Source organism: Topomyia yanbarensis, chromosome 3 (assembly GCF_030247195.1).
Source record: "Topomyia yanbarensis strain Yona2022 chromosome 3, ASM3024719v1, whole genome shotgun sequence".
NCBI lineage: Eukaryota > Metazoa > Arthropoda > Insecta > Diptera > Culicidae > Topomyia > Topomyia yanbarensis.
Window position 1 is genome coordinate 210,648,947 of NC_080672.1, and position 15,774 is coordinate 210,664,720.

Genomic DNA, 15,774 nt, shown 5'->3' on the forward strand with positions numbered 1-15,774 from the left:
ACCGTTGTGTGTCCGACGCGGTACCCGGGTACCTTTTTAAGTTTCAATTAATTAAATTCCTATGTTTTATCCATAGCTGGAAATTGAAATTTTGTGAACTTCACTAAGTCAAGCTTTTGGGTTAATAATATTGTTCATATAGAAAGGGTGGGAGTGAGGAGGGGCTCCTGAATTTTTTTATTACGTAACAGGCCGACGTGGGTACCCGGGTACCCACAAAACTAAAATGCCCGTAACTAAGGTAATATCCAACCGATTTCGATACTTTTGGCCGTTTTGGATTCAGGAACTCATCCACTTTTGGACTTGGTAACAATGAATCGGGTTACTTCGTTCGGTTCTCGCGAATCCGGGTTTCCGGAAGCAGGTTCCAGAGCTGGGTACTATTTGCGAACTTCAATGGAATACTAGCAATATGGGTATCAAAATTCTTGGAATTGCATCAGTAGGCCGTATCTCGTGGTTTTGGAACCATTTGGTGATTTGGCCCCGGAACGAACATTCCGGAGCAGGTTCCCGTGGGGCCGTGCGTGGCCATTCCATTCCAATTCAATTTTTCAAATTGCCATAGGGTTCCGTAACAATAAAAAACAGACTTCCGAGACAATTTGAAGTGTTTTGATACTCATATTGCTAGGGCATTACTAAAATTTACAAATCACATCCTAGTACTGGAACATTACTCCGGAAAATCCAGATTACCAAAAACCAGATCCATTATTCCGGTTCTATTGTACAGAATCAAAAAGTAGACGAGTTCCTGAATCCAAAACATCTAAAAGTGTCGAAATCGGTTAAAGGAAGCCATAGTTATGAGCATTTCAATTTGTGGGTACCCGGGTACCCTCGTTGGCCTGTTAAAGGTGTTTTTTTTCTTGGACACATAACTGTTAAGTGATGTTCGATCATGAAAATATCACTATTATATAGTCTAAGAGTTAAGATTTATGAATTGTATGCGTTTCTTCCTATCGTTGCGATGTATAAATTGTAAATTGTGGATCAAGCCTTACTTCTCGACCTAGGAGAATTGAAACACCTTGTTTCAACTCTCCTCGATGATGAACTTCTAGTCTTATGGCAATGTTATAATCACATAAAAGTTCCTGAACTAATAATAATAATTAAGATTCTTTTTTCCTGAATTGACAACAGTGATCAACATTCTCAGTTCATTAGTTCTAGGTCATTTATAGCCACGGAATATGCATTTGTTCTAATTGTTTATTCCTATCAGCTTCTGAAGCTTGGAGCGAAGTGAACATAATTCAAAATAAACCAAATACTACCGATATGGATACCAAATTACCTGTTTCCATAAACTCGTATCACTTGTAGTCGTAAATAGTATCGCTGGTCATAGCAACCATTTTAATAAATGTAGAATGTTCTAGGGGAAGTGGTTGGAAAATAATACATAATTAAATATATGAAAAATGGGTATCAAGTTTCTTGATTTTACAGTTATAGTTAATTAGTGGTTAGGTAAAGTATCTTACCGTTGTTACTGTTGGAATAAGTGCAAAAATTCCAGCATTTGTAACCAAAATCAAACAATAATTTTCAAAAGAAGTGTTTATACATAGATATACACTGTGAAAAATAATGATAAGAATGCATGTCATTTTAAGGAATTATCTCAGTGTGAACGAATATAAATGACACAATTGTAACATTTGATGCTTTAGAAAACGTTTTGATAATATTTAAAATAATTGGTTACTTGTTTCAACTCACATTCATTGCTGTTTCAACTTACCTCATTATGATGAGAGTTGAAACAAAGAGAACACTGTTACAAAAATCAATATATTGATGCTTTGTTTCGGATGTATACCAGTTATTCTAATGTAATTTGATAAAGCATAAACAGAAGTAAGAAATTCAAAAATAATTAAAAAATGACATTTTTTTCGATTTATCTAACAAAAACAAAAAATTGTTTCAATCCTCATCGGACTCCCTACTACTTTTTCGAGAAATATATAGTAGATACTATGAAGCAAATTATAATGATTTCCATTTGGAGAACTGTTTGTATCGTTCATGAAATATCCGAGCACATCGTTTATAGTGAACATTTCCAAAAGAAATTAAATCCAAAATCCAAACTCTTACTGTAATATTTATTAAAGAGCTACAGATTTTGGAGGCAGAAACTACCTACATTCTGCTCGTGTATAATGGCCAATGAAATTTTGATTTCGTCCGCCATCCCGAGCAAATGTTCATGGTCCAAGGCCCCATGTACGACCATAAAAGGACCATAGTGTGGTCCACAAAAAATATTGAACCCCATGATGCACCATGAATACACCATAATATGGTCCCTTCAGAAAATCATACATGTGCTATACCATAAATCACCCAAAGCATGGTCTCATTAAGGATGTAGAATAAGAATTTGGTTTGTATTTGTTGTGACCATCTCATAATATTCTATTGGCTATATTATTTTAAACCCACCTCTGTACTCTTAGTGTTGTCTTGTTTTTTATAAAATTTATACAGAAAAATATCTAAATATAATAAGTATATCACAATTATACTGCGCAGCTTGTGGAGAAAATAATACTTCACTATTGTTCTAATCATGATCTATAGAATTCTTTATACATGGAAAACTATACGTTGATCAGCGAGGAAGTATAAGCGTAAATATGATATATTTCTTCCAAACAAGTAATACTAGATAGCCAAGAAAACACATTTATTTAAGCACACAGAAACGAACAGACATGTTTACTTAAAATATTGTTATCGAATAATTGCTAATTTATTAAAAACTTGTTATGAGCTTGGTTTATCGTAGTAAACATATACATACTGCAAACCTAGTCCGCATGCAAATGCGTTTTTGGAAATTCAATGTAAAACGATGTGACATTAGCATCTTTAATTGTAACTAGTAAACATTTTTTAGGATTTTTAACCTCGCGCAAACCTGTTTCACAGTGGCAGAAAATTTGAATACATTTTTAGTTACGCATTCTGTATTAAGTTCTTTGCCAATTATGCATATTTTACTTTGTTCGTTAACAAGAATTTTCACGATGACATAAAAATGTTCAATGAAAATAGCAGAGTCATGATATCTCAAATGCTTACAATATTCTTGTGTACAATAGTTACCGCCTTCATGTGAGAATTTGGCATGCTCATCTTCCAAAACTACAACATTTTGGTTGAACGTCATGTTCCTGAATCGATTGAATTGTATCTTTTTCTATTTAATATTTTATCAGAAAAACTCTCAGTTTTTGGGATATGTTGTTAACTTATACAAATGTAGTAATTTAGATAACGTGCATCGTGTAACTATTTGGTGAGCTGGGTCGGTTGCCCATGCACGTAACTCAGAAGAAATCCATCCATGTTCTCGTACGGATATCCTTGAATTTAGGTATCACAGACTGATACCTAAATTCAAGGTCAGCTGATTTGAAATTCTGCGAACACACATGGTATGTACCGGAGGGTTTCGGGTGTCACATAACTGAAACCTTTTCTTCCGGCGCGTTTCCTCATGTGGTGCTGCATAAAGTCCTATTTATAATCCTTTTTTCCTGATCGCGTACGGGCATATTGTATACGATTGTACCGAACACGACGGCATTTTGCTAATTGTCTTTTAAGCACACTTGTTTCTTCCAATAGTTAACAATCAGTAGGCGAAAAATTAATCACAACACAGTGTGACGTCATCACCTTCCACTTCTGCTATCGGTGATGTAACAAACGGAAAAATCACATACACTATTGAACATTCCTTATGTGTATTAGTGATATGTACAATCATCTGCTCGAGCTTTTGATTTTAAACATGGCATGAGCCGTAGGAAAGTCTATGGATTAGTCTAAGCGTTGAAAGTACCAATATAATACATTGATTATTGTGCTCATGAAGAGTTCGCTCAATGCAAGGTCATGCTGGACAACAGAATTGTCAGTACTGTTTCAATCATGGATGCCAGGTGTGCAGATTAATCTGTGTTTCACAGATTTTCAATATGCTGCACAGATTTCCAGTGTTTTCTGTTATAATGCACAGACTAGCACCGATTTCTCAATTTTTGTCTCGTACAAGAACCAAAAAAAGGTCGCCACTTCTTGTTTGGGGGACAAACTTGTACGTTTTCCTTAACACAGATTTTTACATAGGCTGCGCATTGATTTCATAAAATATTACCTGGCGTCCCTGGTTTCAATACGTCAGATTTAGCTAAACACATCATAAATCTATTTTTTTTCTTAACATTGTTAATTTAGCGATCTATTCATAATCGAGGCAGTAGAAATCTTAGTGCTCACGTAAGTTTTCTTTAAAAGATGTTTACTTACAAAGTTAACTTCGCGGAATGTTCTAAGTAGTAGGCATTTCACAAGTTGATTGTTTGACAAATCAGCGGTGGGTTTTATCATCAAATGTGTTTTGATTTGTTCCGTAACGTAATAATAACGGTAAGTGACAACATGTTTGTATATTATGTGGATTTGGTGGTAAAAGTTTATTATCATCATCGCTTGTAATGATTTTTTTTTTGTTGAAATGAGATTTTTTTTTATTAGGCGGACACCACACGAGAATATTGTCACACTAATATATACGTATATATTGACAAGACTGCTTCAATTCTATTTGTGTTCAACAGGTTGAATGTTTTCAAGACGCCTTTACACTTTCAGTATATTGATCAATAATGATTTAATGTTAATTTTTCTGCTCGTGTAGGGCCCGCTTTATGTGCGGGTTTCGGTTGATTAGCACCGTGGTAGTGATGTATACTTTCTAGTTTAAACTCGTAAAACGAATGTTTCCTCTCGAAATGACAACCAGTGTACTGGATCACGATGGTTCACAATCATTGGAAATTGAAAAGTTATCGAATTAACGAAACAATTTACAATTTTAAACTCTGTAAATAAATTATATGCCATTGGCAAATGTGCGTATTTGATACTATGTGAAAGGACCCATATGCCAAATGGAAGCATATGAAACACACTGTTCTGATATACGAAAACTATGCCAAATCATGTGTTCTCAACAAAAGGATTTGATTAGTGATCATATCACTAATTTATATTTTGTAGATCGCCAAGGAAAAAGAAATGATCGAAAATGAAAAAAAAAACTGTATAATAGCAAAACTGAAGAAAAATCCGTTTTAATCCACTTTGTGGTGCAATTGTGCCTTTCTCATTTATCCAAACTACGATTCCATGGCTGGGTATGTTTATTATAATGGTGGAAATGTCTATTACATATTCAGTGCGATTTACACATACGTACAATGAATCGACAGCTTCGAACTTGAGTTGCTATGTGTCTACGCTGAAACACTTCAAATCAGCAGCGGATCCAGGAGGAGGATCGGGAGTTTTGACCCCACCAAAATTTTCCAACTTGTTAAGAAATTTTAAATTAGTTTCTTAACTCAAAATTTTGGTTTTTCAGACCCACTAGGAAAATTTATTTTGGAGGAACTAGAAAATTTTATTCGGGTAGGGATTCATGATGAGGGAAGGGCGATTTAGGAAAAGATGGTGTGTGATGTGGGGGAGAGAGGGTACCCCTCACCGTATTCCCCCGGGATTAAGTTGACGATGTTCAGAGTGATTGCATAACCTTTCTATAGGAGAAAGGCAAAAATGTGAATTTTCTGTGTGTCCGCACTCCTCAACCCGTAACTCCGGAACCGGAATTAATTGAAATTCAATAGCAGCCTATGGGAACGTTGTAGCTTTCATTTGAGACTAAGTTTGAAAAAATCACTTCAGCCATTCCTGAGTAACCGATGTGCTTATTTTTGATCATATACATACAAACACACATACGCACACACGCACAGACATTTGCTGAATTTGACGAACTGAGTCGAATGGTATATGACAGACGGCCCTCTGGGCCGGGATTAAGTTGACGATGTTCAGAGTGATTGCATAACCTTTCTATAGGAGAAAGGAAAAAATAAAAAATACTGAGAGAAGAAAACCGTAATTTACTACAGCGGAACATGGCGCTGCAAGATCAGCGTCGTTCATCTTCTCTCCAGAATGCAGTAGCTTTCAAAACTTTTCGTAAATACCCAGCTGGGGACAAAGTGATGGAAATGCACCAAACAGCGTTGCAAAAGGATATCACATTCGCTAGGCTTTTACTAGAAGCTCTCTACCCGGAAAATCTAAGGCATTTGAGTGTTAGTGGGCTACCGTCAAGAAACCCAGGCAGAACAAAGAAACAAGAAAACGAAGCACCGCCTCTTGTCCCAAAACAGGAATTACGCGCTAGCGATAAAAAAATGGATTTATGGTAAATTTTCATATCTCGATCTATTCTACATTTACTTATCACTTCATTTTCAGAAATTTTTTATGGGGGTGGGCGTAGCGTAGTTGGTAAATCGATTGCCTTGTACGCAGCGCACCTGGGTTCGAGTCCCGACCTTCGCACATAGGGTTAGAAATTTTTCATAAGAGATTTTTCTAACCCGAAGAGGCGAATGACCTTAAGGTTAAAACCTCTATAATCGAAACAAAAAAAAAATTATGAATGGTTTTTGATCCTTGGAGAAACAGACTTCGTAGCGAGAGCCAACAGCAATCCATTCAGATTCAATGATATACTGAGAGCTGTATTCAAAAATGAGAGGAGGCACAAAATTCTGCACTAAAGAATATCTAGGAAACTTATTGGAAAGGTTCTATGTGCATGAGAGCCTCTCTTTGCTTACTTTCCCTTCCACCAATAACTCGGTCGAATTTATCTTTGCTACTTAACTAGCATAGTATGCTAGTCGAGTCTTCCGGTGCATTCGAGAATTATTGATAGCATTGGAGAATTATTGATGGAGAGATTCTTATTTGAACAAAGGACCATTTTAATAAGTATGCAAGATTTAATATACTTTCCATTTTAACTCCCATTAACAACTAAATGAACGTCAATTGATACTTTGGATCTTCGAAGATATATGTTGCAACCAATGAACTTTAAAATTTGAAATGCATCATTATTCAAAAACCGATCGCTGATTATAACTGTTCGAACTTTTGTTTAGATTTTATAACTTGCATTTATTAATAAGTGAAAGATGCCCTAATGCGAGTTCATTGGAATTATATTAAATGCCAATTTTGGAAGAAAAGTATTACGTAGGGTCGATGTACTAAAAGCCGTATACACGAGAGAAAGTTGTGTTGAAAATCTATGAAAGAAATTATGGGTGATATTATCAATATAAACGAAAGCTTTCATCCCCTATTTGATAGAAAAAATAGAAAGCTATGCTTTAACAGATTTATGAATTTAGGATCACTTGTTCAATTATAGGGACGCAAGTAGGGTTGTGGTACCGATAATACCGATACCGAAAATTCCGGGAATACCGACCCATTCTGGTACCGCAATACCGAATAACAATAAGAATGCATGTCATTTTAAGGAATTATCTCTGTGTGAACAAATATAAATGACACAATTGTAACATTTGATGCTTTAGAAAACGTTTTGATAATATTTAAAATAATTGGTTACTTGTTTCAACTCACATTCATTGCTGTTTCAACTTACCTCGGTATGAGGAGAGTTGAAACAAAGAGAACACTGTTACAAAAATCAATATATTGATGCTTTGTTACGGATTTGTACCAGTTATTCTAATGTAATTTGATAAAGCATAAACAGAAGTAAGAAATTTAAAAATAATTTAAAAAATGACATTTTTTTCGATTTATCTAACAAAAACAAAAAATTGTTTCAATCCACATCGGACTCCCCTACTAATTTTTCGAGAAATATATAGTAGATACTATGAAGCAAATTATAATGATTTCCATTTGGAGAACTGTTTGTATCGTTCATGAAATATCCGAGCACATCGTTTATAGTGAACATTTCCAAAAGAAATCAAATCCAAAATCCAAATTCTTACTGTAATATTTATTAAACAGCTACAGATTTTGGAGGCAGAAACTACCTACATTCTGCTCGTGCATGATGACCAATGAAATTTTGATTTCGTCCGCCATGGCTAGTCAACGGCGGGCAAACATCGTAATAGCCCGCTTTTGAGACTTGTATTTTTTAGACGACGGCTGACACCCGGTTTCGCGATTTTTTGGGATATTTTTCAGGTTGTTTTTTTACTTGTGTTGTTAATATTTATTTTTAACGGCTCGGTTTGATCGTGGGCGAAATGACCTTATAAGAAAATCGGAATGTACGGTATTCTACTAGAGGTGGACAGTAGTGAATTTCAGTAGCATTGCCTACTGTTCTCAGGGGGTGGTGGTGGGATTGTAGTGCTAGTGCAAGTGATTTAGGGGCCATGCATAAATGACGTAGAATTTTGGGGAGTAGGGAGGGTATACCAAATTTGTGACGAAGTGTAACGAGGGGGAGGGTAGAGTTAGAAGTTGTGCGACGTAGCATTACGTTTAAAACCCATTGTTTAGAGAAAACAATTTAATGATCCTCCATTCCCAAGAGAAATAAATTTAAATTCAAACAAGTTACTTTTGAGACGGTTTTTCATGAGGTAAATTTTACAATTCGCGGAATTACAAGTTCGCCAAAATAAAAAAAAGATTTTGTATGCGGATTTAACTTGCTTCATTAGTTAGCTAATGCTGCTAAATAGTAGACTTAGTTTGGAAACTGAATTGAATTTTCATTTCGGATTCAACCAAACAAAATTTAGTAATTTAGATGAACGTATGCTTCTTAGAATCATTGACAGCTGCAGAATTGTGAACTGAGAAAACTTCTCTTCATGCTACCCTTGACATATAAAATTCAAAACAAAACTATCAACACTATATTTGTCGTGAAATGAGCTTATTTTGCACGCCATTTGGCGTTATAATGAAAATATTGATAAAAGTCGTCAAATATTTTGAAAGGACATTATTTAAAATAATCCAAAACATATGTAATTTTTTTCATCCCACGGCCGCTTTGCGTGGGACGAGGGGGAAGGGGTGGGTAAATGCTACGTTATTTACGAAGGGGAGGTTAGAATTTTGTGACCAAATGCTTCGAAAGGGGAGGGAGGTATCAAAAATCGCTGAAAAAAGCTACGTCATTTGTGTACGGCCCATACAGCTCTCCGCAATCAAGTGTTTTCAATGAGAAAAATTTCTGTTGTGAAAAGTAGTGATTCCGAGCATAGATTACTTGACAACTTGGTAGAAGCGGATATTGATGTAATCGTCAAATTCTACTGCATGAAAATACTTGTTTCTTCCAAAGGTGAGCGAATTATTATATTGATAGTAGAGTAGCTAGTAGAGCCAAGATTTTTCAGATGTTGATTCAGCGAAGAAACTTCATTGTAGATTGCGTGTTGAAAAAAGCAGTCGGTAACTACTTGCTAGTTCACAGAGTGCTGTAAACTAAATTGTATTCACTGATTATTGCATTCGTTTGTCATTTGCTTTGCTCTCAAATATTCATATTGAGGAATTGTGATCTTGTACCCGGAGGGTGGACCGTTACACCGCGGTACTTAGTATGTAAGCAAGCACTTTTTTCGCTGCTCGCTGTGCCAAGAAATTCCTTATTCGCTCCATTAATCCTCGCTGGAAATGCAGCACTATGTATTGTGAAAATTTCTCGTTTTAATCCTTTTTGTCCGATGAGTAATATTGCGTAGAAAGTGCTAGGTTTGTTCGGTAATTGTCTAGCTTAGAGACTTTAGTGAGAGAGGTCCAATTTTATTGAGGTTGTTTACCAAAAGAACGTATTTCAATCTAGATAAACCGAATCCGAGAGCGGAAATGTGAAATTTACAACCACAGTTAAACAAACTGAAAAAAATAAGTTGTGCTTAATAACAGTCTTAACAATAATAGTTCTTCAACAAGTGAGGTTACACAGTGGAATTAGTGTGATGCGGCCTGGCCGCATACCCAAGGCCAAGGATCCGAAGCACATTCGTTATCGAGTACTCAGTCGAGATAGAAGTCTTTTGTCATCGGTCCGTACACTCTATAGCGACAAATAGTGTTAATCCGCATTCAAGGTTATTCGCACACTCTACGCCTAGTTCAGGTTTCAGTATTTTTTCCCTTCTTTTGTGTTTCTGTTTCTAAGTACCGTTAGCCGGTCAGTGACAAGTGAAGCAGTGTTCTTCTAGTAAGCCGTCTGGATAACGTTACCTACACAAGCTAAGTATTAGTTTACGTTTCCCCTTCTTGGTTGTCTTAATAACGTGCACTAGGCATTAGGCCCGTGCAAAAATGACTTCCCCTGACGGCGGCTCATCTCAAAGTGAGATGGACGTGGAAACAAAATCGACTCCCCGGCTCAAGGTATATCCGAGCTCGGCCACCGGGCCATTTGTGATCTTCTTTCGGACCAAAGAAAACAAGTGTTTGAATCTGTTGCAGATTTCTCGAGTTCTGACAGATCGGTATTCGGCCGTGACAGAAATATCGAAAATTCGCCCGGATAAGCTTCGGGTGGTTGTTAACAGTTCAACTCAGGCAAACGATATTGCTGGCAATGAGCCCTTTACGAAGGAGTGCAGGGTGTATATTCCAGCTAGCACGGTTGAAGTCAGTGGGGTCGTTTCCGATTCGAGTCTGAATTGCGAGGACCTGCTAAAATATGGGACTGGCTGTTTCAAAGACCCCATGCTTAAGCCAGTGAAGATACTGGAATTCAAACGTTTGCATTCAGCATCAGTTGCAGCTAACGGGAAGAAAACATACGTCAACTCAGACTCTTATCGGGTGACCTTAGCCGGCTCTGCCCTACCCAATTACCTCCTCTTTGACAAGGTTCGTCTACCTGTTCGCCTCTTTGTGCCGCGGGTCATGAACTGTACTAATTGCAAACAATTGGGACACACAGCCTCCCATTGTAGCAATAAATCCCGTTGTGGGAAATGCGGTGGGAATCATGCGGATGATTCCTGTGGTAGAGATGTCGAAAAGTGTCTCTACTGTGGGGGAAACCCGCATGATCTCCCTTCATGTCCCGCGCACAAACAGCGCGAGGAGAATCTTAAGCGTTCCCATCAGGGACGCTCTAAGCGATCTTTTGCAGAAATGCTTAAGATAGCTACGCCACCTGTCTCTACGAACATCTTTACCAACTTGTCTACTGACGAAGGCGACTGTGATGAACCCCAGGAGGGAACATCTTCTGCTGTGCCTAGAAGCAATAGAAAAAGGAGGAACATTTCTTCTCCCAAGCTTCGTCATAAAGGCCAGAAGGTGTCTCTTCATGGCCCCCCTAAAATAACTACTCAAGGAAGTACTGGTACAAAACCGAAGCAATTCGCTCCCGATCTCAGTAACCTGAGCTCAGAAAAGGACTTCCTGAGTAACCTGAGCTCTCCCAGCACTTCCAGGAACATCAAAAAACCCAAGTGTTCCCATATCTCAGCCAGAGAAAGAAAACAGCGCTGGCTTAATAAATTTCTCTGACATTGTGGACCGGATTCTTACAACTTTAAATATTTCTGACCCCCTTAAAAGCATCTTGATAAGCTTTCTCCCTGCAGTAAAAACATTCTTGATGCAGTTCACTGCAATCCTTTCAGCGATTGTATCCTTCGATGGCTAATTCATCGAACGAGGTCACGGATTTAATCACTGTTCTACAGTGGAATTGCAGAAGCCTTATCCCGAAAATCGATTCGTTTAAAATCTTACTAAATAATTTGAAATGCGATGCATTTGCCCTATGCGAGACATGGCTCACTTCAGAAATAACCCTGCACTTCCACGATTTTAATATTATTGGCTTGGATCGAGAAGACTCTTACGGAGGAGTACTTTTGGGGATAAAAAAGTGCTATTCTTTCAATCGGATCGACCTCCCCTCGACACCAGGCATTGAAGTTGTCGCTTGGCAAACCAGAATTAAAGGCAAAGACCTTTGCATTGCTTCCACCTACATCCCCCCTAGAGCCTCAGTTAGCCACCGACGGCTTTGCGGAACTCCTCCCCGCACCGAGGCTAGTTTTAGGTGACTTCAACTCCCACGGCACGGCATGGGGTTGCCTTCATGACGATAATCGATCTACTCTACTCCATGAGCTTTGCGACAACTTCAATATGACCATTTTGAATACGGGTGAAATGATACGGATTCCTGCCCCTCCAGCGCGTCCGAGCGCCTTAGACCTGTCCCTCTGCTCGACATCGCTGCGGTTAGATTGTATGTGGAAGGTAGTCTCTGATCCCCACGGCAGCGACCATCTGCCAATCGTAATTAATATTGCTAACGGTTCAGGGCCACCGAATACAATCAATGTTTCGTATGACCTCACACGAAATATTGATTGGAAGAGCTACGCATCCGCGATATCCGAAAAAGTAGAATCGACACAAGAGCTTCCTCCGGAGGAAGAGTACGGGTTCCCGGCTGGCTTGATTCTCGATACCGCGATTCAGGCTCAGACTAAACGCGTACCAGACGCGAACTCACGCGGGCGTCCTCCCAATCCATGGTGGGACAAAGAGTGCTCAGACGTGTACGCGGAGAAGGCCGCTGCGTATAAGACCTTTCGGGACGACGGGTTGCCAGCTAGCTACCGACAGTACGCGATGGCGGAAACGCGCATGAAGAGTTTGATGAAAGCCAAAAAACGTGGCTACTGGCGCCGGTTCGTCGACGGACTAACGAGAGAAACATCGATGAGCACTCTTTGGAGTACGGCCCGGCGTTTACGAAACCGAAACAGTACTAACGAGAGCGTGGAATATTCCAACCGTTGGATATTCAATTTTGCCAAGAAGGTTTGTTCGGATTCCGCCCCGACACAAAAGATCTACCGCGCTGCGTCCCCTCACGATAATGCGAACGAAACACCGTTTTCGATGGTGGAGTTCTCACTTGCTATCTTGTCATGTAACAATAAAGCCCCAGGGCCAGACAGAATCAAATTTAACTTGTTAAAGAATCTGCCAGACTCTGCCAAGAGACGCTTGTTGAATTTATTTAATAAGTTTCTTGAGGGTAATATTGTCCCTCATGACTGGAGGCAAGTGAAGGTCATCGCCATTCAAAAACCAGGAAAACCAGCTTCCGACCACAATTCGTATTGACCGATTGCGATGCTGTCCTGTATCGGAAAGTTGTTCGAGAAAATGATCCTGTTTCGCCTCGACAATTGGGTTGAAGCAAATGGCTTACTGTCAGATACACAATTTGGTTTCCGCAAAGGCAAAGGCACGAACGACTGTCTTGCGTTGCTCTCAACAGAAATTCAAATGGCTTATGCTAGCAAAGAGCAGATGGCATCAGTTTTCCTAGATATAAAGGGGGCTTTTGATTCAGTTTCAATTAAGATTCTTTCTGAGAAGCTGCACCAGCATGGTCTTTCACCGACTCTAAACAACTTTTTGCTAAACTTGCTGTCCGAAAAACATATGCATTTTTCGCATGGTGATTTATCGACATCAAGAATTAGCTACATGGGTCTTCCCCAGGGCTCATGTCTAAGCCCCCTTCTCTATAACTTTTACGTGAATGACATTGACGAATGTCTTGTCAATTCCTGCACGCTAAGGCAGCTTGCAGATGACGGTCTCAATTACAGGACCCAAAGCCGTCGATCTGCAAAGACCATTGCAAGATACCTTGGACAATTTGTCTGCTTGAGCCCTCCAGCTGGGTATCGAGTTCTCCACGGAGAAAACTGAGCTAGTCGTATTTTCAAGGAAGCGTGAACCAGCGCAACTACAGCTTCAAATAATGGGTCAAACTATTGCTCAGGTTTCAACTTTCAAATATCTCGGGGTCTGGTTCGACTCTAAAGGAACCTGGGGATGTCACATTAGGTATCTGAAACAGAAGTGCCAACAAAGGATCAACTTTCTCCGTACAATAACCGGAACATGGTGGGGTGCCCACTCAGAAGACCTGATCAGGCTGTACCAAACAACAATATTGTCGGTGATGGAGTACGGGAGTTTCTGTTTCCGCTCCGCTTCGAACATACATTTCATCAAACTAGAGCGAATCCAATATTGTTGTTTGCGTATTGCTTTGGGTTGCATGCACTCGACACATACGATGAGTTTAGAAATGCTGGCGGGCGTTATTCCGCTGAAAAATCGATTTTGGGACCTCTCGTATCGATTGCTCATCCGATGCGATATCTTGAACCCGTTAATAATTGCAAATTTCGAAAGGCTTGTTGAGCTTAATTCTCAAACCCGATATATGTCCTTGTACCTCGATTACATGGCACAAAATATCAATCCTTCTTCATACTATCCCAACCGTGTCAATCTCCTTCATGCTTCTGATTCAACTGTATTCTTCGACAACTGCAACAAGATGTTTTACACCGACGGGTCAAGTCTCGACGGCTCCACTGGCTTCGGTATATTCAATCAAAACCTCACCGCCTCATTTAAACTCAATGATCCTGCTTCAGTATACCCTTGGGATCATTGATACTTTGCCCACTTTATTGTTTCGGATAGCCTCAGCTCAATAGAGGCTCTCTGTTCAATAAAACCTAGAAAGCACATTCCATATTTTCTGGGGAAAATCTGGGAGCGCCTGCGTGCTTTGTCTGTAAGATCGTACAAGATTACCTTAGTTTGGGTTCCCTCGCATTGCTCCATTCCAGGTAATGAAGAAGCGGACTCTTTAGCTAAGGCGGGCGCTTTACAAGGTGACATATATGAAAGACCAATTAACTTCAGCGAATTTTTCAGTATTACTCATCAGAGAACCCTCGAAAATTGGCAAACTTCATGGAGCAATGGGAAGGCGGCTACATTCGATAATCCATAAGGTATCGACGAAACCTTGGTTCGGGGGAATGGATGTGGGTCGGGATTTCATTCGCGTGATGTCTCGGCTCATGTCCAATCACTACACGCTGGACGCACATCTCCGGCGTATTGGGCTCGTGGATAGCGGTATCTGCACTTGTGGCAACGGTTATCACGAGATCGAACATGTTGTCTGGGCATGCGCCGAGTACTGTTCTGCCAGATCTCAACTATTCGATTCCCTTCGGGCCCGAGGAAGACCCCCAATGTCCCGGTTCGAGATGTACTAGCAAGCCGCGATACTGCCTACATGTCCCTTATATACACGTTCCTCAAAACCATCAATATCCAAATTTAAATGCCCCTATCTTTTCTCTTATCATTCCCAGAAGTGGCCTCTTCCGCCTACTGTACTAAGGCTAAGGCGGGCGCTTTACAAGGTGACATATATGAAAGACCAATTAGCTTTAGCGAATTTTTCAGTATTACTCATCAGAGAACCCTCGAAAGTTGGCAAACTTCATGGAGCAATGGTGAACTGGGAAGGTGGCTACATTCGATAATCCCTAAGGTATCGACGAATCCTTGGTTCGGGGGAATGGATGTGGGTCGGGATTTCATTCGCGTGATGTCTCGGCTCATGTCCAATCACTACACGCTGGACGCACATCTCCGGCGTATTGGGCTCGTGGATAGCGGTATCTGCGCTTGTGGCAACGGTTATCACGAGATCGAACATGTTGTCTGGGCATGCGCCGAGTACTGTTCTGCCAGATCTCAACTATTCGATTCCCTTCGGGCCCGAGGAAGATCACCCAATATCCCGGTTCGAGATGTACTAGCAAGCCGCGATATTGCCTACATGTCCCTTATATACACGTTCCTCAAAACCATCAATATCCAAATTTAAATGCCCCTATCTTTTCTCTTATCATTCCCAGAAGTGCCCTCTTCCGCCTACTGTACCCCAACGATGGTCTGATACGACTCCAAGACGAGACAAAAGATCTCTCGAATGAACCAACACCA

The 15,774-nt window shown here is 39.7% G+C and overlaps 1 protein-coding gene across 5 annotated transcripts in view; it reads right to left on the reverse strand.

Moving 5' to 3' along the window:
* Positions 1-15,774, reverse strand: part of LOC131690670 (protein vav) — a 1,592,017-nt gene that overhangs the window by 1,276,569 nt on the left and 299,674 nt on the right. Inside the window, exon 2 of one of the 5 annotated variants that reach the window (XM_058976599.1) lies at positions 1,310-1,390. The exons of the other annotated variants lie outside the window; for them this stretch is intronic. The gene's annotated coding sequence lies outside the window, so the exon portion shown is untranslated. The remainder of the gene's footprint in view (positions 1-1,309; positions 1,391-15,774) is intronic. 5 annotated transcript variants of the gene reach the window in all.